This window comes from Nannospalax galili, unplaced genomic scaffold, assembly GCF_000622305.1.
Source record: "Nannospalax galili isolate Female #2095 unplaced genomic scaffold, S.galili_v1.0 scaffold39, whole genome shotgun sequence".
Lineage (NCBI taxonomy): Eukaryota > Metazoa > Chordata > Mammalia > Rodentia > Spalacidae > Nannospalax > Nannospalax galili.
Window position 1 is genome coordinate 6763191 of NW_008346683.1, and position 21776 is coordinate 6784966.

At 43.3% G+C, this 21776-nt stretch overlaps 1 protein-coding gene across 6 annotated transcripts in view; it reads left to right on the top strand.

Annotated features, from left to right (window-relative positions):
• Positions 1 to 21291: 21291 nt before the first annotated feature.
• The window catches only part of Slc41a2 (solute carrier family 41 member 2), a 133297-nt gene continuing 132812 nt past the window's right edge, over positions 21292 to 21776 (top strand). For 3 of the 6 annotated variants that reach the window (XM_029568333.1, XM_029568331.1, XM_008843139.3), the window contains exon 1: positions 21297 to 21571. The gene's annotated coding sequence lies outside the window, so the exon portion shown is untranslated. Of the gene's footprint in view, positions 21572 to 21591; positions 21616 to 21668; positions 21694 to 21776 lie in introns of those variants that run through there. The other 3 variants (XM_008843141.3, XM_029568337.1, XM_029568336.1) reach the window with 3 other exon arrangements.

Here is a 21776-nt window from a genome sequence, read left to right on the forward strand (position 1 = left end):
CATTCAACTAGTCTGTATCTTTTGTCTGGGGAGTTCAGTCCATTGATATTTAAAGTTATTAATGAAAGATGTATATTGAATCCTGTCATTTTATTTCTGTTCACCTTCTTGATATACCTGTGCGTTTCCACATTTATACCTTCATTGAATTTCTTTCCTTCGCTCCTTGTATATAGTTGTTCCTTTCTTCAGCTCTTTGTATTGCTTCAAGAATTCTCTGAAGGGCTGATTTTGTGGACATGAATTCTTTCATCCTCTTTATGTCATGGAAGATTCTTCTTTCCCCTTCAACTATGATAGACATTTTGGCTGGGTAAAGTAATCTGGGTTGGCATCTGGGTAAAGCAATCTGGGTTGGCATCTGTGGTCCTTTAGAACTGGGAATGCTTTGGTCCAGGCTCTTCTGGCTTTCATAGTTTGCACTGAAAAGTTGTGGCTGCTCCTCCGCTTGCCTGGTGCACCCTCCGATTGTTGCTACTTCTGCCTGTTCCTTGGACCCCAGGGCTGGTGAGGAGACTGTGCTCAGCAGAGCCTCATTCAGACGCAGGAGACCAGGTTCAATGACACAGATCTACTTTATTGCAGAAGGGCACAAGCTTATATTGGGGTAGGGGTCCAATCAAGAACTTACAGCCCAGATCCTTTGGTAGGGCTGTGTCCTATCACAACCTCATGAGTGAGACACCTTATTAGCATAATAGCTTTCAGTTTACTTAGGTTTCACTTTCACAGAATTCTTGCATATTCCACTCTTATGTCTTCTTAAATTTTTCATAATGTTTGCTTGAGTGGTCTAATTTGTCCACTTTATCTTCCAGTCTTGATACTCTGTTTTCCATTTTGTTCATCCTATTGGTGACGCTTTCTCCTCTCATTTCTAATTGGCTTACTGAGTGTTTCACTTTCTTCTTCATTTCAGCCTGAGTATTCTTCAATATTTCTAACTCTTTTCTGAATTCAGAAGTTTATCCCTATCTTCCTTCAGTTCTTTGATTTCTTTGTGTGTTCTTTAAATTCACTGAATTCTTTTTATCATGTTTATAATCATTCTTGAGTTCCATGCTGTCCTGTGTTATCTCTAGAGGGTTCTCATTCTACTCCTCTAGAGGACTATTGGTACTTGGTGGGGATATATTTTTTTTTTCATGTTATTATTTTTTCTCTGTGACTTTGACTTGTGAATTTCTTTTTGTAGTTTCTGGTTCTTGTGTGAGAATCAAGCCTTCCTTTGTTGAGTTTAGGTTGCCTCTTTTTGTAAACTTTATGTGCTTTCGTGGTTTATTTGTTGGGCATGAAAAGCTGATTGTTCTAGGCTTTCTCTCTTTTGATTTTATATTTGAGTGGCCTAATTGCTTTTGTCTTCAGGAGTTCCCACAGAGGCCCAAGTGAGATGTGGCTCAGATGCTCTCAGGCTCTCTCCTAAGATCTGGGTCCCTCCAGGAAAGATGCTGCCCTCAGGAATTTCGGGGTTGGCCTGGCCTGTTATTAGGGCCCAGGAAAGATGCTGGTCTCAGGAAGCTGATGGCTGTGCCACCCAGGGAACTAAAGGGAGATGAGGGTGGGACCAGGTCCAGAGGGCTCCTGGGGATGGATGGAGGAACTGGGTTGGTTTGCATGCAAAGGAACAGGTAGCAGTGGTAGCTCTGGGTCAAGAGGTTAGCCCCTGTGACTGGGGTGCCTAGAAAGGAAATGGGCCTGTACTCAGACTAGGAGAGACACTGCAGAGGAGCCGTGAGGGTGAAAGAGGCTGGGGGAGTCAAGGCACAGTGGGTGTGCTGGACTTACCCAAGGAAGGTGCTGGCACCAGGACATTGAAGGCTGTGCAGCCCAGGAAGCAAAATCACTTTCAGGTATTTTGATAGCTGCTGGAGTGGTTAGAGTCAGGGTCAGTTCCCTTTGAAAGGCTCCTAGATTGTGGGAGAAAGCAAATTTATCCATCATTTTAGAACAATAGCTGATTGTTTCCCTTAGCTACAGGTAGGCACTACAGTATTGGAGACCAAGATTTGAAGTCTTACATCTGAACAGCACTTTCTGGTTAAGAACAAAATCATCAATGAGAAATAATTGTCTAAATAACTTTTTATTTAGACTTAAGCCCAATGTCTAGGAAGTGTAATCCCTTGAACTCTTAAAGAAATATACTGATGACTTTACTCTTTGGTTATACTTTCCTTTTGGGTGTTTAAGACCATACAGTTGGCCCAAATAAATCAATTTTTTTGAAGTAAATTTTGATTTTATTAACATTAGTAGAGAATATGTTCTAGAAAGTAGAGGTAACTGGACATAAAATTCTGGCAGCAATTTAATAGAACAGTCCCAGATAGTTGCTGAGGCCAATATGTAATGAGGACGAAAGCCTTGTCATTGGGGAATTTTGGACGACACTTGCAGAAATAGTATATTGTGGTACCCTTGGTGAGAAGCCTTCATGAAATTCTTACGAGAATAAAAGAAGCTTTGAATTGAGTCAAACCCACTGTAATTCCTAGCAAGCTTCAACAGGGGAGCCAGTGCTTTCAGTAAGAGGGTGGTACAACATGTCTTCAAAATGAAATGTCTCTTGGAGACAAACATGCTACTCTCACTGAGTACATAAACTTCCTGCTTGTCAGTTTTTGTCACACTTATGATTGAACATTGCACATCCTTCAAAATGACATCCCACTCAGATCTTGGGATAGTGCAAAGATCCCCATATCCCTGGCTTGTGTTGGACTGCTGCCTGGGGAACCAGACCTCCAGCAGCTTCTCCATCCCTTCAAAAAAATGTGCAGCTTCCATCACCATGAGACTCGCGACCAACCAACAACCACAGAAAACCAAATAAATTAAATCTCTTCTCCCACTGCCCCCACCACAGCTGCAGATTGTTCCAACTATGTTACCAAAATTCAGGTTCCTTTTTTAAATTATGATTATTAAATTTTGTAAAAAAAAAAAAAAAACGAACTAATAAAATTTTCCTGCCTATTTTAGTGCGCAAAAGTTGAACGTGAGTCTATTGGAAATAGAGGCAGATACAGTTCAGTCTCTTGTAGTCCACTGCTTTCCCATTAAAGAGAGTTGAGTGAGCACTAGCTAATGTTGCCAGCCATACCATGTAAGCCCCAAATAAATCAATTTATTTTTACACTTAAGGTCATTTGAGGATCTGTTCCTCAGTAGTCACATGGGCTTGGGAGGAGCTCCTGGCTCCTTTCTTTTACCAGTTCCATCTATGTGAAGGTAAGTCAAAGGTCCCACTCGACCATGTCTAGCTTCACTTGGAAGCATGAATGAGATGTTTCCTCTGAGTTGACCCTCCTCTTTGTAGTCTGGACACTGGTTCAAGTCCGTCTTCTGGGGTCTTCATGTCCTCCCTGAACAAGAGGACAGGTGACTCACCACAGTTACAAGACATTTTGAGAGATGTTCCATAGTCCCTGGGAACTTAGTCGATCTTGGAGGGCAAGGGACAAAAACTGTCCTTTAAGTTCCTCTGACCACATTAGTATAGGCTTCACACTATGGCTGTTAAACATCCAATAAGGTTAGTTCCACCAGTCTGGTACTTTTAATTATCATGTGCTATGTAGCTAAGGCTTGGGTAAAAAACCAAATATTCTCAGATAAACCTTGACTAGATATATATTTTGTTCCTTAAACTAGTTGGCTGAACTATGACCATAGAAAATTTAAGATTATGTGAATATTGCCAGGTGTGGTGGCCCACACCATTAATCCCAGTACTCGGGAGGAAGAGGCAGGTGGATCTCTGTGAGTTTGAGGCCAGCCTGGACTCCGTAGTGAATCCAGCCCAGCTGGGACTAAAGGGAGACCCTGTCTCAAAAAAACCAAAAAAAAAAAAAAAAAGATTATGTGAATATTATTTTTGTCCCATCCCATGTATATCATAACAAACCTAAACAAACCTTCATCACTTGCTTAGGCTTTCTCATTCTTTCTATTTTGAAAAATATCTCCATTCCCTGTTGGGGACCCCTGATGTTTGGGTCGCAGTCTCTCCATGTCCGGATAGCCCAAGGGGCTTGGCGTTCTTATGCAGAGACTCCCCTTTCCAGCAGGGCGCCTCTTACTCTCTTCCTGACTCACTTTGAAGTGGCCACCACAGATGCCCTACCAGAAACATGACCTCTGGTATAGAAACTTCCAGGTTTTTCCTATATGATAATCAGGCATTGTCTGACAGTCTTATAGAAGCCCACCACCACATGTAAATGGGGCATCCTAGGAGCACCTATCAACTGAGGCTTTTGCTACTGCCTCCACACTATAAATCTTCTGGTTTCACCGCAATAAAGCAAAGCTGTATCACTGAACTTGTCTGGAGCTGTATCCTGTGTTACCAGCCTGTGATTCAGTCTTCCTGGAGGGGGCTGTCCTTCCGTCTACATTCACTCGCGAAGATCCTGCTTTCCGCTGTTCCTGCACCTTCCCCGCCCTTGTGGTCTGGTGGCCAACGGATCGCGTGCACAGAGGGAGAGTCTGGCAGCTTGGCAGCAACCCGCAGAGCCGCCAGCGCCCGGCGCGGGCCCGCCGACCTACAGACTCTCCTGCACTTCCCGGCAGTCGCGGAGAGCCAGAGAGACCTGCCCAGCGGTGCACGAAACCCACGCACCCCAGCCAACAACAGCGCAGCGCGCGAAAACCGCGCCCACAAGACTCATGCAGCAGCAGCTGGCGCCCAACGTGGGGATTCGTGAGTATCTCTCCTACCAGGAGAGCATCGGAAATCTCTTTTTCTTTCGTCTCCCATCAGGAGATTAAAAGGCAGCTGTGCCTCCAAGCCATCCCCACCTTAGCGGGATCAGAAATCTCTCTTTCTTTCATCTCCCATCAGGAGAGCAAAAGGCAGCTGTGCCTCCAAGCCACCCCACTCGTGGGTCCTGGCAGTCTCTTTTCTCTTTTCCTCCTTGTAAAATAAACTTCCCTAATCGGTTTTGTTATCTTGCCCCCAGGGCACTCCAACCCATAAAAGAAACTATTACAGCCTTTACAGATGGAGGAAAAAAGGGGGCAGCACTGGTCATATATGACTCCCCTAATGACCCACCTATGATATATTTTCAACCTCTATCTGATAAATCCCCACAATTTAAAGAGCTCTTTGCCATCTATATGGCTCTTGATAAGATTGATAAACCCTTCAACCTTTATTCTGACAGCATTCATGCTGTTAATTTACTCCCATGGCTAGGTCATTCCTTTATCAAAATAGATGGCAACCCCATCTCACCCCTGCTAATTAAAATTTCCACACTGTTACAAAAACGGGTGGCTCCATTATTTGTCCAGCATATCAGGTCCCACTCCTCTCTCCCAGGTCCTCTTACTGAAGGAAATGCCATAGCAGATGAGATAGCCACGGAGAGCCAGGGACCCGCACAGCAACGTGGTGCACGAAACCCGCGCACCCCAGCCAACAGCTGGTGTAGCAGCGCACAATCCGCCACACCACAGCAACAATTCCCATATCCTTTTAACATCTTTTACATTCTCATTTTCTTCTTTTTTTAAATAATTATGAGACATAATAGCATTAACAAATAAATTTTCTATCTGTTGTGAGACTTCTTTTCCTGGGGATGCTAAGCAATGCTTATTCCCTTTTAAGGTTCTAGTGTCAAGCCAATGTTTGATTAAAGTTTTACTGGGGAACCAATGAATTTATTGTGCTTACTTACTGAGATAACTGAGGGGTTGTTGAGGTGTATGTATGACCTGAGGGTGTTCACACTGGAAAGCCTTTACCCAGCATGGGTTATACCTTCCCCAGACTGTATACTTTAGCCCTCCCCAAATCCAGGAGGCCATGTGTGAATAGGGTTAAATTACATACAGTTGGCTGGGAAGAGTAGCTGGACAATGACCCTGCTTGACCCTCCTTTAATGAATGAGCACACCCGTCAACAAGCCCAATTGTGACTATGTTTAGCGATCAGGCTCAGCTGAAGTCATGATGATGGTAGTCATTTCATGCAGAAGGGACTGCTGTATATTATCATCTTATTAAAAGGACCTGGAATTTAAAAGGATTTGGTGCTAGGAGCCACATATGAGGGAGAACATACATCATTTGTTTTTCTGAGTCTGTTACTTCACTTAGTATAACAGTTTCTAGATCCATCCATTTACCTGCAAATTTCATTATTTCATCTTTCTTTACTGCTGAATAGAACTCCATTGTGTAAATATACCACATTTTTGTTAACCACTCGTCAGTTGAGGGGCACTTAGGTTGCTTCCATCTCTTAGCTATTGTGAAAAGAGCAGCAACAAACATGGATGTACAAGTGTCTCTGCAATAGGATGAGCCCTTTGGGTATATGCCAAGGAGTGGTGTAATCAGGTCATATGGTAGGTTCTTTTTTGGTATTTTAAGAGTTCTCCACACTGCTTTCCATGGAGGTTACATGAGTTTGGAATCCCACCAGAAGTGAATGAGCATTCCCCTTTCTCCACGTCCACTCCAGCATTTGGGATCATTTATTCTCTTGATCCTAGCCATTCTAATTGGGGTAAGGTGATACCTTAGGGTGGGGTTAATTTCCATTTCCCTAATTACTAATGATGTTGAACACTTTTTGAGATGTTTCTTAGTCATCTTTTTTTCTTCCTTTGAGAACTCTCTGTTTAGATCTTTAGCCCATCTTTTCATTGGGTCATTTGGTTTCTTGATTCTTTGTTTTTTGAGTTCTTTATATGTTCAGGATGTTAAACCTCTGTCAGATTTGTCACTGGTGAAGATTTTTTCCCATTCTGTGGGTTTTCTCTTCACTTTTTTGATTGTTTCTTTTGCTGTACAGAAGGTTTTTAGTTTAATGAAGTCCCACTTGTTGATTACTGACCTTAATTCCTAAGCAACTTCTGTCTGATTTAGAAAATCCTTTCCTACACCTATATCCTGTAAGTTACAGCCAATATTTTGTTCTAATACTTTCAGGGTTTCCAGCTTCACATTGAGGTCTTTGATTCATTTGGAGTTGACTTTTGTGCAAGGTGAAAGATAAGGATCTAGTTTCATTCTTCTACAGGTGGAGATCCAGTTTTGTCAGCACCTTTTGTTGAACATCTTTGTTGAAGATGCTGTCTTTTCTCCATCGTGTACTCTTGGCACCTGTCAAATATCAGGTGGCTGAAATCACGTGTACTCAGGTTTGGATCTTCAATGATGTCCCATTGGTCTATGTGTCTATTTTTGTGCCAATACCATGCTGTTTTTATGACTATAGCTCTGCAGCATACTTTGCGATCTGGTATAGTAATCCCCCCAGTGTTGCTCTTTGTGATCAGCGTGGTTTTGGCTATCTGGGGTCTGTTGTGCCTCCATATGAATTTAAGGATGGATTTTTCTAATTCTGTGAAGTATGTCATGGGGATTTTGATTGGGATTGCATTGAATCTATATATTGCTTTCAGTCAGATGTTCATTTTAACAATATTAACTCTTCCAATCCATGAGCATGGGAGGTCCTTCTGTATCCTGGTGTCTTCCTCAATCTCTTTAATGATTTAAATTTTTCATTGTACGGATCTTTGGTGTCTTTGGTCATATTTATTCCAAGATATTTTATTTTATTTTTTGCAGCAATTGTGAAATGGGAGCATTTCCCTGCATTCTTTCTCCAATTGCTTGTTATTGGTATATAGAAAGTCTACTGATTTTTGTAGATTGATTTTATAACCTGCGACTATACTGAAAGTGTTGATCAGTTTCTGATGAATCTTTTGGGATCTCTTAGGTTTAGTATCATATTATCTGTGAAAAGTGATAGTTTGACTTCTTCTTTTCCAATTAGTACTCCTTTAATTTCCTTCTCTTGTCTTATTGCTCTAGCAAGAGTTTCAAACACTATGTTGAAAAGGAGTGGAGATAGTGGACATCCTTGTCTGGATCCTGATTTTAATAGTAATGCTTCCAGTTTTTCTCCATTTAGAATGATATTGGTTGTGGGTTTGCTGTATATAGCTTTAATTATGTTGAGTTATGTTCCCTCCAGTCCAATTCTTTCTAGGACTTTGAACATAAATGCATGCTGAATTTTGTCAAAAGCCTTTTCTGCATCTATTGAGATGGCAATGTGGTTTTTGTCTTTGAATCCATTTATATGATTAATGATGTTTATTGACTTGCGTATATTGAACTAACCCTGCATCTCTGGGATAAAGCCTACTGAATCATTGTGTGTTGGGGACCCCTGCTGTTTAGGGTAGCAGTCTCCCCATGTCTGGATAGCCGCAAGCCGGCTCGGCGCAAATGGGGAGACTCCCCTTCTCAGCGGGGCGCCTTCTGCTCTCCTCCCTGACTTACTTTTGAAATGCCCATCACAGATACATGCCCTCCGGCACAGAAACCACCAGGCTTTAATCAGGCATTGTCTGATAGCCTGATAGAAGCCCACCGCCCTATGTAAATGAAGCATTCCAGGAGCACCTATCAGCTAAGGCTTTTTCTACTGTCTCCACACTATAAATAATCCTAGTTTTGCCCCAATAAAGCTGGAGCTGAATCACTGAGATCTGAGCTGAGTCACTTGTCTGAAGCTGTAACACTAAATCCTGTGATCCAGTCTCCCTGGAGGGGCGCTATCCTTCTGTCATCAACTCACAAAGACCCTGCTTTCGCCGTTCCGCATCTCCCCTCGTGACCTGGCAGCTGACGGGTCTCAAACACAGAGGGAGTGCTCGGTAGATTGGGACGGAACCCGACCGGGTAGCTGACAGCGGTCCTCGAGAGCCGCCAGGCCCGGTAGCGGAGAGTCTCAGCAGACGTGGTGTGCAACCTGCCCCACGTCCCCCCAGCGGCGCAAGGGAGACCGGTGCCACGCCCAGCAGCTGGCGCTCCGCGAAACCCACACGCCCATAATTGTGAATGATCTTTTTGATGTGTGTCTGTATGTAGTTTGCAACTATTTTGTTGAGAAATTTTGCATCTATGTTCATCAAGGATATGGGTCTATAGTTTTCTTTTTTGATTGTGTCTTTACCCGGTTTGGATATTAGAGTGATGCTCGCTTCATAGAAGGAATCTGGGAGTTCTCCCTCTGTTTCTATTGTTTTTCATAATTTAAGTAGTTTTGGTTGGAGGTCTTCTTTAAATGTCTGGTAGAATTCTTCTGTAAATCCATCTGGGCCTGGGCTTTTTTTGGTTGGGAGGCTTTGTATTACTGTTTCAATTTTCTTATATGTTATGGGTCTGTTTAAACTGTTGATCTCTTCTTGGCTTAACTTTGGAGGTTACCATGATTTCAGATATCTATCCATTTCTTTTAGACCTTCAGATTTAGTAGCGTATACATTTTTTAAATATTCCCTTATAATGGACTGGATCTTTTCCCTTTCATCTCTAATTTTGTTGATTTGGATTTGCTCTTTCTTTCTTTTGGTTAACTAGGGTAAGGGTCTGTCTATGTTGTTTATTTTTTCAAAGAACCAGCTTAGATTCATTGATTCTTTGTGTTGTTTTCTTTGTGTCTATTTCATTAATTTGTGATCTGATTTTTGTTATTTCTTCTCTTCTGCTGGGTTTGGGTTTCGTTTGTTCTTGCTTTTCCAGTGCCTTGAGTTGCAGTGTTAGGTCATTTATTCGGGCTCTTTCTAATTTTTGGATATAGGCACTTAGAGCTATTAATGTCCCTCTTAGGACTGCTTTTAATGTGTCCCAGAGGTTCTTTTGTGTTGTATTGTCCTTTTTGTTGAATTCCAGAAATTCTTTAATTTCTCTCTTAATTTCTCCTTTGACCCACTCATTGTTTAGGAGTGTGTTGTTCAATCACCATGAGTTCGTGTAGTGACTAGGGCTTAGTCCAGTGTTGATTTTGAGCTTTATTGCTTTTTGGTCCAATAGAATGCATGGAATTATTTCAATATTTTTGTATTTGTTGAGGTTTGTTTTGTAGGCCAGTACATGGTCAATTTTTGAAAATGTTCCATGAGTAGAAAAGTGTATTCTTTGGTGTTTGGGTGGAATAATCTAAAGAGGTCTGTTAGGTCCATTTGATGTATGGTATCATTTAATTCAGATGTCTGTTTCTTCTTTGTCCAGTAGACCTGTCTAATGGAGACAGTGGGGTATTCAAGTTCCCTAGTATTACTGAGTTGGGGTTAATCTGTGTCTTAAAGTCATGTAGTGTTGTTTTTATGAATTTTGGGCACCAGAGTTTGTTGCATACATGTTAAGGATTGTAATATCTTCTTAGTTTTATTTTGAATTCTGTTTTGTCAGATATTAGAATTGCAACCCTTGCTTGTTTTTTAGTGCCATTTGCTTGGAATATTCTTTTCCATCCTTTTACCTCAAGGTAGTGCCTGTCCTTGAAGGTGAGATGGGTTTCTTGCAGACAGCAAAGAGATGAATTTTGTTTCTTAATCCATTCACTTAGCCTGTGTCTTTTTTCCCCTGACCGGGGAGTTCAGTCCATTGATATTTAACATTATTATTGAAAAGTATGTATTGTTTGCCATCATTCTGATTGCTGTTTGTGTTCTCTGTGTAATTTTGTGTTTCCTAGATTATATCTTTGTTTATTTTCTTTTATTGCCCCTAGGGTATAGTTGTTTCCCTCTTTGCTCTCTCAATTGCTTCAAGTATTCTTTGAAGGCTGGTTTTGTGGACATGTATTCTTTCAGGTTATTTGTGTCATGGAAGATTTTTCTTTCCCCCTCAACTGTAATAAACATTTTTGGTGTGTATAGTATTCTGGGTTGACATCTATTGTCATGTAGAACTGGAAATACCTTGGTCCAGGCTCTTCTGGCTTTCATAGTTTGCAATGATAATGTAATTCTGATGGGCTTTCCTTTGTATGTGACTTGTTGTTTTTCTTTTATTGCTTTCAGTATTCTCTCTTTGTTATGTACATTTAGTGTTTTTAGTATGATATGTCATAGGGAGTTTCTTTTCTGATCCTATTTGGTGTTCTATGTGCTTCGTGTATTTGTACGGGGATGTTTTTGCTTAATTTTGGGAAATTCTCTTCTACAATCCTGTTTAAGATCTGCAACACCATTAATCTGAAATTCTCCTTCCTCTATTCCTATGATCCATAGGTCTTTTCATGGTGTCCCACATCTCTTGTATATTCCATTCCTTTGGTTTTTTTAATTTTCCATTCTTTTTGCTTGAGTGGTCCTATTCTTCAACTTTATCCTCCAGTGTTGATATTCTGTTTTCCATTTTGTGCATTCTAGAGGTGAGGCTTTCCCCTGTTGTTTCAAGTTGGCTTATTGAGTTTTGCACTTCCTTCTTCATTTCTACCTGAGTTTTCTTCAATGTTTCTATCTCTTTTGTGAATTCATTCAGAAGTTTATCCCTATCTCCTTTTAGCTCTTTGGTTTGTTCCTGTGTTCTTTAAATTCCTCGAATTCCTTGATCATGTTTATGATTGTTCTTTTAAATTTAGTGTTCCAGGTTATCTCTAGGGGATTCTCCTTGCAGAACTCTTCTACGGGATTGGTGGGGTTTGGTGGGGACATAGTGTTTTGGCTTTCCATTTTATTATTCTTTCATTGTGGTTTTGGCGTGTGAATTTCTTTTGTTTTTATGAGAATTAAGTTGAAGTATGCTTCTGTTTGTATTATCCGGGTACATAGATCATTTATTGGTTATATAAAGCTGGTTGGTACAGGGTTCAGGTTCTCTCAGGTTTATTTTGGAAGGAACTGATGGCTTCAGATCATCTATTCAGGGGTACCCACAGAAGCCCAATTCAGGTTCCAGTCAGGTATACTCAGGCTTCCTTCATCGCCTGAAGGTAGGATCCAGACTCTCTCAGGCAGTCCAGTGCATTGTAAACCCTATGCCAGAGGGAGGCCAGAAGGGGGTCAGAGCTTGGCACTCTCTGGTGGTCTGCTGAGATCCTAGCTGCTACATAGATGGAGGTCCAAACCCACCCTCTCAGGCTGTTTGCTAGGATCTCAGCCTTAGCCTACCAAAGACAGATCTGCCATGGGGCCTTGGGAGGGGCCTCACAGAATCCCAGGTAGGGGGATGGGTATGGGGCAATTAGGGGCAGCTCACCACCACATGGAGGCAGGATCTGGGGCCTCTCTGGCAGTCCCCTGAGTTCTAGACTCCCCGTTGCATCTGATTGTTCCTGGTGCTGGGGGTGGCAAGGGCTGGTGAATGTCACACTTACTCATCCCCAGTCATCCTTGCGTGGGGTCACAGGCTTGAACCCCCCACAGATCTGGGGCCTCTCTGGCAGTCCCCTGAGTTCTCAGGCCCTCTCCCAGAGGGAGGCCAGAACTTGGCACTCTCTGGTGGTCTGCTGAGATCAGAGCCGTTTCACTGATGGAGGCCCAAACCCATCCTCTCAGGCTGTCTGCTAGGTTCTCAGCCTTAGCCTACCAAAGCCAAATCTCTATTCAACTAAATTATAATATAAATAACTAACATCAGATATGGTGGTGTAAGCCTGTATTCCAAGCAGGTGGACAGCTGAGGAAAAAGAATTTTGAGTTTGAGGCCAGCCAGAGGTATATAATAAGACCCTATCTCAGACACTTTTTAAATTAATAAAGTAACTATTCTGCTAGAAGTGAAACCAAAGTAGAAAATCAGAATGCTAGTAGCACTACCACTAACAGTTAAGGGATGGGAAAGTTAACTATCTGTTCATTCATTTCAAGGGAATAATGCTGGCTGTTCCCTTTGGGTGACAACAGGAAGCTCCTCTGAGAAAAAATGTAGGTGATGAACTCATAGAGGTGGACAGGTGGGTAAGTTTTATGATGTCTTTTTTATTTTATTTAGTTTTTTATTTTTGGTCTTTTTGAGATAATGTCTCCCTGGAGCCCCAGCTGGCCTGGATCTTGCTATGTAGACAAGGCTGGCCTTGAACTCACAGAGATCTGCCTGCCTCTGCCTCCCAAGTGCTGGGATTAAAGGCGTGTGCCACCATGTCAAGCATGGTGTCTTTTTTAAAGCATTATTTTAAGTGTTACTCAATGACTGGTGTGGAGAAAAGGAAAGAGGCTCTTAATCCATCTGGTGGGTGTAGATCTGGGCAGGTTTCTGGCAGAATGGAATCTTCCAAGTTAGAAAGAACAAGTCCAAAGCTTGGAGGTAGGAGCTCAGTGGTCAAGGTTGATAGAGACCTAATGAAGCGGACTGTCTTCCTCAGAGCTATCTTCAGCAACAGGAACGACTTGGAACATGCGCTCATGGGAAAAGGACCAATCACCAGAGCCTTGTAGAACCAAGGAACTGTAGTAGAGATACAACCTCTGCTTACTCAGGATGCTCCCCACCTCTTTTTCCTGCTGATGTAGTTCTTTCCGCTTGTTTGTTCGTGTGTGTGTGTGTGTGTGTTCCTAAGTGTATGTGAGTACCATTGTGCCACAGCACACTTGTGGAGGCCAGAGGACTACCTCAGTTTTGGTTCTGGCCTTCTCTCTTTCTTTAGGTAGGGTCTTTTATCTGCCACTATGTACACTAGGCTAGCTGGCTTGTGCACTCCAGGGATTCTCCTCCTCCACCACCCATCTTGAGGTGGTAGCACAGGAATTACAAATGTGTGCTGCTGCATCCAGTTTTACGTGCGTTCTAGAGAATTTGAACTCAGGTCCTCTCACTTTCCTTGTATGCCCGCACCCACTGAGCCATCTCTTCAGCCCTTCTTTCCTTCTTTTCTTACCCCCGTCACCATGACTATTAATCCTTTCGGTTTCAGCCTACTATGTCCTCTTAGATGTCTTTTCTGACTTCTTCCCCCATCCCCTTCCAAACTTCAGATCGATGATGCTTCTGCTCTGTAAACTGTGGCCCCTCAGATTTTCCCTAGCTTCATATCTGCAGGTGCTGTTGGGTTATATATAAGTTGTCTATCTGTTCTGATAGTGGATGCAGTGGTAAACTTTGGAGCTTGTTTTTGTGTGGTGCTGGGGAACAAAGTCAGGACCTTAAGCATACTAAGGTAGTATTCCACTAAGTTTCCAGAACCCTAGCTCTCAACTCAGGAATGTTTTATCTGCTTTACAGTTGAGGAATCAGAGGGTAAAGCCTCAATTTCTCATACATAAAACAGGGCTAGTAATATAGCACCTACATTGCAAGACATGCAGAACACAGCCCTCCCTGGGTCTCACAAATCCAGTTCCATCACAGGGAAAGAAACTCCTGCAAGCCACCTCTGGGAAGTAGGCACACTTCCCTACTTTTTTTTGGTCTCACACCCCATATTTCCATGAGCAAATCCTGCCTTTTGCCTTTACTCTCAAACAGATATGTCCAGAGCCCAGCTCCTTTTCACTGTTCCCTGTGCTGGTCCCTAGGCTGGACCATCTCTCTTGGACTTATGAGGAGCCATCTTATGGGTGGTCTGCCCTTGGCTCCCTTAGTTCTCCACAAGGACCCTAAATCAGAAACCTAAATCAGAGTGGACCACCTCTGCTTAGATCCTTTCAGTGACTTTCTCACTTAGAACAACACTGTGGTGTTGCACAGGCCTGTGAGCCTCATGTCCTGTCAGCTTCGTCCATGTATCTTCTGTTTCCTGCTCCCTCTCTCCCCTTCTCTTTCTCCTAAACCTCCACCAGGCCTCATGCATGCTAGGTAAGCACTCTACCGCTCAGTTACATCCCCAGCACATTCTCACATTCTCTCTCTCTCTCTCTCTCTCTCCTCTCTCTTCTCTCTCTCTCCTCTCTCTTCTCTCTCTCCCCCCTCTCTCTCTCTCTCTCCTCTCTCTCCCCTCTCTCCCCTCTCTCCTCTCTCTCCCCTCAGGACATTTGTGCTTGCTGTGTTTCCCCACATATCATAACTGCCCTCACACTTCTGCTGAAGCTATTAACTTCTCCCTGGTTTACAACAAATAAAACAGTCCCCTTCTGTCTCAGCCTCCTCATCCCAGCTCCAAAGCTCTTCTCAGTTTTGTTTTATTTCTTTTAAAAATATCTTTACTTATTATTTATATTTTATGTGTATGAATGTATTGTCTGTATGTATGTAAATACACCTGTGTTGTGCAATGCCTGTGGAGGTCAGAAGAAGGTGTTGGATTCCCCTGGAACTGGGGTTATGGATGGCTGTTATCTGTCATGTGGGTGCTGTCAATCACTGAACCCGAGTCCTCCACAAGAGCAGCCAGTGTTAACCACTGAGTCATCTCTCCAGCCCCCTGTTTTATCTCCTTTTCTTTTTATAGTAGTTATTAGCACATGGCTAGTTACATATGTAAAGAAAATGGTATTACATGTTTTTATGTGTGTGTGAGTGCTTATCTGCCAGAGCACAAGTGTGGAGGTCAGAGGACAACTTGCATTAATTGGGTCCCAGAGATTGAACTCAGATTGTCAGGTTTGGTGGCAAGCCCCTTACCCGCTAAGTCATCTTGCCGACCCTTAGATACACATTTTTTTAAACTTAAAAAAAATTATTTTTATTTTATGTGTGTATGCGTGTATTGCCTGCATGTAGGTAAGTGCACCCGTGTCGTACAATGCCCGTGGAGGACAGAGAGGCTGCCAGATCCCCTGGAACTGGAGTTACGGACAGTTGTTACCTGCCATGAGGGTGCTGGGATTCGAACCTGGGTCTTCTGTAAAAACAACTAGTGTTCTTAACCGCTGAGCCATCTCTCCAGCCCCAGATACACATTTTTTTGTTTACTGTCTTTCCTCACTTGAACAGGAATCCTATAAGGTAGGCACTCATTTATTTTGCCAGACATGGAAGCAGAGCTGTACTCCCAGAGCAGAGGATTTTTAATTAAGTACTGAATAAATATTTGTAGATGGATGAACCGTGATGCATGGCTCACAGGAGTCCCACAATAACTTCTTGCTGCATACATGAATGCACATGTGAATGTTCTAAGGACCAAGGAAGACCACTAATAATGGGGGTTGGGAGCAGAAGGTAGGACATGTGTCTGGCACATTTGCTGCCTGGGGTATGTGTCCTCTGAATGGCAGTGTCTCTAATACTTATTCTCTAGGGATATTTTATACGGTTTGTGTGATCACTTTCAAGTTGTTCACTGTGAATCTTTGTGTGTGCTCACTTATGTATGTGCATGTGCATGTGAGTGTGGAAGTCAGAGTGTAACATCAGGAGTCATTCCTCAGGAAGCTTCCACCTTTTGTATGAGCCAGTCTTTCATGGGTCTGGAATTTTGCCAAGTAGGGAAAACAACCTGGCTTGTGAGCTTCCAAGATTCCTTCTGCTTCTGTCCCCCATCTCACCATCACTAGGATTGCAAGTGCATGATATAGGCACCCCGATTTTTACATACATTCTGGGGATCCAGACTCATGCCGTAGCACTTGTCGGTGAGCTGCCTTACCAGTTGAGCCACCTCCCCAGCTGTTGTGTACTGTAGTTTTTGAGTCTCAGTGAACATCGGAACTCTGTACAGAGATCCTTATATAATGGGTGTGATGGGGAATTTGTCTTTGAGCAAGCAAATAATCCTCAGCTTCCTCATGTAAAAAAAATATGAATTATATCATCTTTATAGGTTATAAGGAGTAAGTGGAAAGAGTTCTGCCAAGTGTCTCACACATCTTTTGCTTTTGCTTATGTTTTCTCCAGAGTTTAGAAGTTCTGTCTTCACATACACGTCCCATTATCTGCTCCCTTAAAATTTACTTTTTAATATTTATTATTATTACTATTATTATTATTATTCGGTTATTTTGAGACAGGGTCTCCCTGTAGCCCCAGTTGGCCTGGAAATCACTATGTAGACTAGGCTGGCCTCGAAATCACAGAGATCTGCCTGCCTCTGCCTCCCTAGTGCTGGCATTAAAGACATGTGCCACCACACCTGGCTTTATTATTTTTATTTCATGTATATGACTGTATTGCCCTCAAGTGTGTAAGTGTACCAGTGTTATGCAATGCCTATGGAGATCAGAAGAAGGCGTCAGATCCTCTGGAACTGGAGTTAAGGATGGTTGTTTGTTGCCCTTTGGGTGCTGGGAATCAAACCTGGGTCCTCTACAAGAGCAGTCAGTGCTCTTAACTGCTGAGCCATTTCTCCAGCCCCTTAAAATTTACTTTTGACTTCATCTCTGTTCTGGGAGAACACAAGAGCACTTTTCTGGCATCATGAACACGTTCATTCCCAGATTCATTTTCCAAAGATATATTCAACATCTTGACTGCACTGACACCAAACTCAGCAGATCCAAAGCAACTCAAATTTACTTTTCTCGGTGGGTGAGATGACTCACTGGGTAATGGTGTTTGTTGTCAAACCTGATGACCTGAGTTTGGTTCCCTGGACCCACATGGTTAAAAAAAAAAAAAAAAAAAACAACTCCCACAAACTGTCCTCTGACTTCCATATGTGTGCCCTGGCACATGCCACCCTAAAAGCAAATAAATGTAATTGCAAAAGTGTCCCCTTCTGACCTCCCAGTGAACAAAAGCTCTTTAAAGAAGCTCTGTTGATATTAAGATCCTGCATACTGCTTGACTTTGGTTGACTACAACTCTGTGATTCTGGAAAGAGGCAGCACTGTAAATCAAAAGCAGAAATTATCTTGGGTTATCCTAGGCCTTTAACAACCAATTACCAGAACTTCGTATCTGACATAACATTGTGCTGATTCATAAAGTTTTCAGACCGAAGTGTGCTGGCCCACACCGTTAGTCCCAGCATTTGAGAGGCAGAAGCAGGCAGATCTCTGTGAGTTCAAGGCCAGCTTGGTCTACATAGTGAGTTCCAGGCCAGTTGGAGCTACAGGAAGACCCTGTCTCAAAAAAAGACCAAAAAATAAAAAGAAAAAAGAAAAATTTTTTTTTCAGAAGCTCGTCATGCATATCATCAAGACTATTTCAAAAAACAAAACAAGGGACTGAGGAGATGGCTCAGTGGTTAGGATGCTTGCTGTGAAAGCAAGAGGACCTGGGTTCAAATCCCCAGTGCCCATGTAAAAGCCAGTCATGGCTGAGTGTGCCTGTTACCCCAGTACTGGGGAAATGGAGACAGGCAAATCTTAGGAGCTCCCCTAAAACAGTGAGTGTCAGGTTTAGCTAGAGACCTTGCTTCAGTGCTTGGTAGCAAAGGCCTTTAATCCCAGCACTGGGGAGGCAAAGGCAGGCTGGTCTTCATAGCGAATCCAGGCCAGCTGTGACTAAGGAGGCCCTGTCTCAAAAAAAAAAAAGACCAAACAAACAAACAAACAAAACAAAACACCCAGTGAGACCCTGTCTCAGAACATAAGGTGGAAGCAGGGTGTGCTAGCACACACCTTTAATCCCAGCACTGGGGAGGCAGAGGCAGGTGGGTCTCTGTGAGATCAAGGCCAGCCTGGTTTACCTACAGAGTTCCAGGCCAACTGGGGCTACAGAGAAACCCTGCACCAACACCCCCCCCCAGAGGTGGAGAGTGATAAGAGGAACATCTGCTATCCTCCTTCTTCTACCTCTGCATACACACAATACACCACAAACCACACACACTACACATACACACACACACACACACATACACACACACACGATATACAGTCATGAAGAAAAATGAAACCATGACATTTACCAGGCGGATGTATCTGAAAAATCATTGTGTTTAAGCAAAATAAGCCAGAGCAGAAGAAAAAATAGCCCCTTTCTCTCAAATGAGAGCCTAAACTTATGTACACATAGCTATGTCTATGTGGATGTATGTACAAATAGACATATGTACAAACTTCTCAGAATCTATCACTAAGTTTAGCAGACCTTTAGCCTCCAGACCAACGCTAAAGCTAAGAATGCTTCGACATACCTAATCTATGCCCACTTCTCTGATGCCTCACCATTGTATTGGTAGAGGTATTGTTCTGTGACTATGAAGGTTCACAGCACTTCTTCCATAGATATCATTTGAAGTAACAGATCTCTAGGCCACAGTAACTCATACTTGGTCTTTGTTGTCTGTCCAACTTTTTGTTCGTCAGGCTCAGATTAGATGCCATTTCCTCCTGGGCAGTTTTTTATGCCTCAGAAGACAGGTTCCTTTGTCACAGACTTTCATCACCCCCCCTTTTTTTTCTCTAGTAGTCATAACAACTGTGATTACTATCTCACTGAGCTCTAGTCACTTTGCTTCACATTCTAAGCTGCCAGTGATCAGGCAAAAGAGGAAACGGAAATGTGAATTTTGGTGACTGCATACATCAGGACCTGTTGTTTGGAAGGGGTTATTTTTTGACCTGATTTCAACTTGAGTTATTCTCAGGACAAAAACTGAATTTCTATTTGAAGTCCAACTTTCAGCTCAACATATCTCAAAAATCCACACCCAACTGTGGCATACAGGTTGAAGATATAGACAGAAAGCAGCCTTCCATATACCAGTTGATTGGAACAAAGGGTAGTTGAATGCCCCCCGCCCTCAGCTTTCCCAGGAAAAATGGAAGGATTTTCAAATGGACAGAGGTTGGCTTCTACTGGATATTGTTCTGTGTAGAAATCTTTAAGACTCCATGACCCAGGGGAGACATGCTTACCTGTTAGAATTTCTGACACACTTTAAAGAGTCTTCAGAAGCCTGTTATTTATTTTCTAGTAATATATGGTTAAAAAAAAAGACAAAGACCAGCTGTAAGTGCTGTGAAATCACTGCTTCCCTGTGTCAAAGGACAAAATTACAACAATTTAGTTTAAGGATTTTAATTGGCCATGTTTTCTGATTGAAGAACTGGGCCATACTTCATTCCACAAAACAGAGGAAATGTTCCAAGGTGGTGGGAAGAGGAGGTTCCTTTCATAGGTTGGTATCAGAGGGCGGAAGAAAGAAATAAGAAACTGAAAAGCAAACTGGCTCATTGGAGTTTCTTCCCTTGTGAGACAAGAACCCAGAACCGAGGAAGAGAGGGAAGTTCCCACCACAGTCAGCATCAAGTAGCCTTTGTGAGCAAAGAAGGATTAGATGGCTTCATAATGAAGCCAACTGAAACAGCTCAGGAAGGCAGAATGAACCCTTTCAGTCTGGTGACAGAGAATTTAGGGTTAAGTGACTATTTTGACTTCTAGTAGGCTGTTAGGGTCTAGCACTGAAACCTAGTTCAAAACAATGTCTTATAATTTTTATTTAACACCCATATTCTTTAGAATTATAGTTTCACTCCTGAAGGTGTTAAAAATCTTTTGAAGATTTTAAATTACTGTGTATATACTTGTCTTTGTGTGGGTATATGCATGTTAGTGCAGATGCACATGGAGGCCAGAGAGGGTATTGAATCTGCTCCCTGGTGCTGGAGTTACAGGCAGTTGTGAGTGACTGTGTGTGTGTGTGTGTGTGTGTGTGAGAGAGAGAGAGAGAGAGAGAGAGAGAGAGAGAGAGAGAGAGAGAGGCACTGGGAACTGAATTCTATTGCTCTGCAAGAGCAGTACATAATTTTGACTGCTTGCCATCTCTCTAGTCCTTTCAAATCTTTTTAAATTATTTTTTTTATTTGGCACCAGGTGGGGGGGCATGGACCACATGCTTTGATTCTCCTTCCACTGGCTAGGTTCTGGGGATTGAGCTCAGGTTATCAGGCTTGGTGGCAAGCATCTTTACCCTCTGAGCTATCTCATCTTAATTTGTTTGATGTGTGAGTGCCTGTGTGTATGTGTGTGCCTGATGCCTGTGGAGATCACAAAAAGGCATTGGATCCACTGGAGGTACAGTTACAGGGAGTTGTGAACCAGTATGTGGATGCTGGGAACTGAACTCCTGCCCTCTGAAAGAGCAGTAAGTGCTCTGAACAGAGCCATCACCCTTCCCCCAAACATCTTTCCAAAAGTGTTCTAGGGCAGGGTGTGGTGGCACATGCCTTTAATCTCAGCCCTAGGGAGGCAGAGGCAGGTAGATTTCTGTGACTGACCCAGCCTGGTCTACATAGCAAGTTCCCAGGCCAGCGGGGCTACTGGGAGACCCTGTCTTAAACAAAACAAAACAAAACAAAAAACCCCAAAACATGTGCCCCAAACCAACTAAGCAAATTCAGAATGAACTATTATGTACAAAAGTACTGCAGAAGGCCAAGAGTCGTTACAGAAGCTCCCTTGGCCTTTAAAGGTTAAAGTTAAGTTGAAGATTTGACTGTAAAGCAGATGGAAAAAACTGGATAAACACAGACCGACTGTCTCTCTCCACCTGAAAAGCTGCTAAATCACTGCTGTAATTTAGGATTGGTGGAAGCTTTGCTTTGAGGCAAAGGAGTAAACTGGGGCGTGTGGTTTTCAAAATGAATAGCCTTGCTGAGAGTAAGCGCCTGTGGGCACCTTTATTTTCCTTATCCTGTGGCATGTCCCACTACCTGGGTCATACATAATAGGTGCCCAATAAATAGTCATTAAAAGAGGCCTCGGTTTTCCACTGGAAAATTTGGCTGACTTTCCCCGCGATTTCCAAAAGCAAGCGTGGGCAAACTGCACAGCTGGCGCCCGGTGCACTTGGCTCCGATCCTGGTACCGCGAGGGCGTGTCTTGCGGTCCGGACGTCTCCTCCGCGTCTGGCCGGACCTCAGCTGGTGCCCGGCCCTGCGTAGAAGCAGGCACAGATCCCACGTCCTCGGATTGAATTCCGGTCCGTGGGAAACACGAACTCCGCGGTGCACAGGCCCGGGTCTGAGCAGAGAAGCGGTGAGCGGAGGATGCGCGCGCTGGGATGTGGATGCGCTCGGACGGTAAAGCCCGGGCTCCTGTCGGGGCAGCCTGGGCTAACTCTGCCTGTGCCGAGCCCAGCTGCCAGGACGAGGACGCAGGTCCGGGAAGGGCGGCGCCGGGCTCCGGGTCGCACCGGGGCGGCCACATCAGCAACCCTCGGCCAGCCCGGCGGACGCGCGTG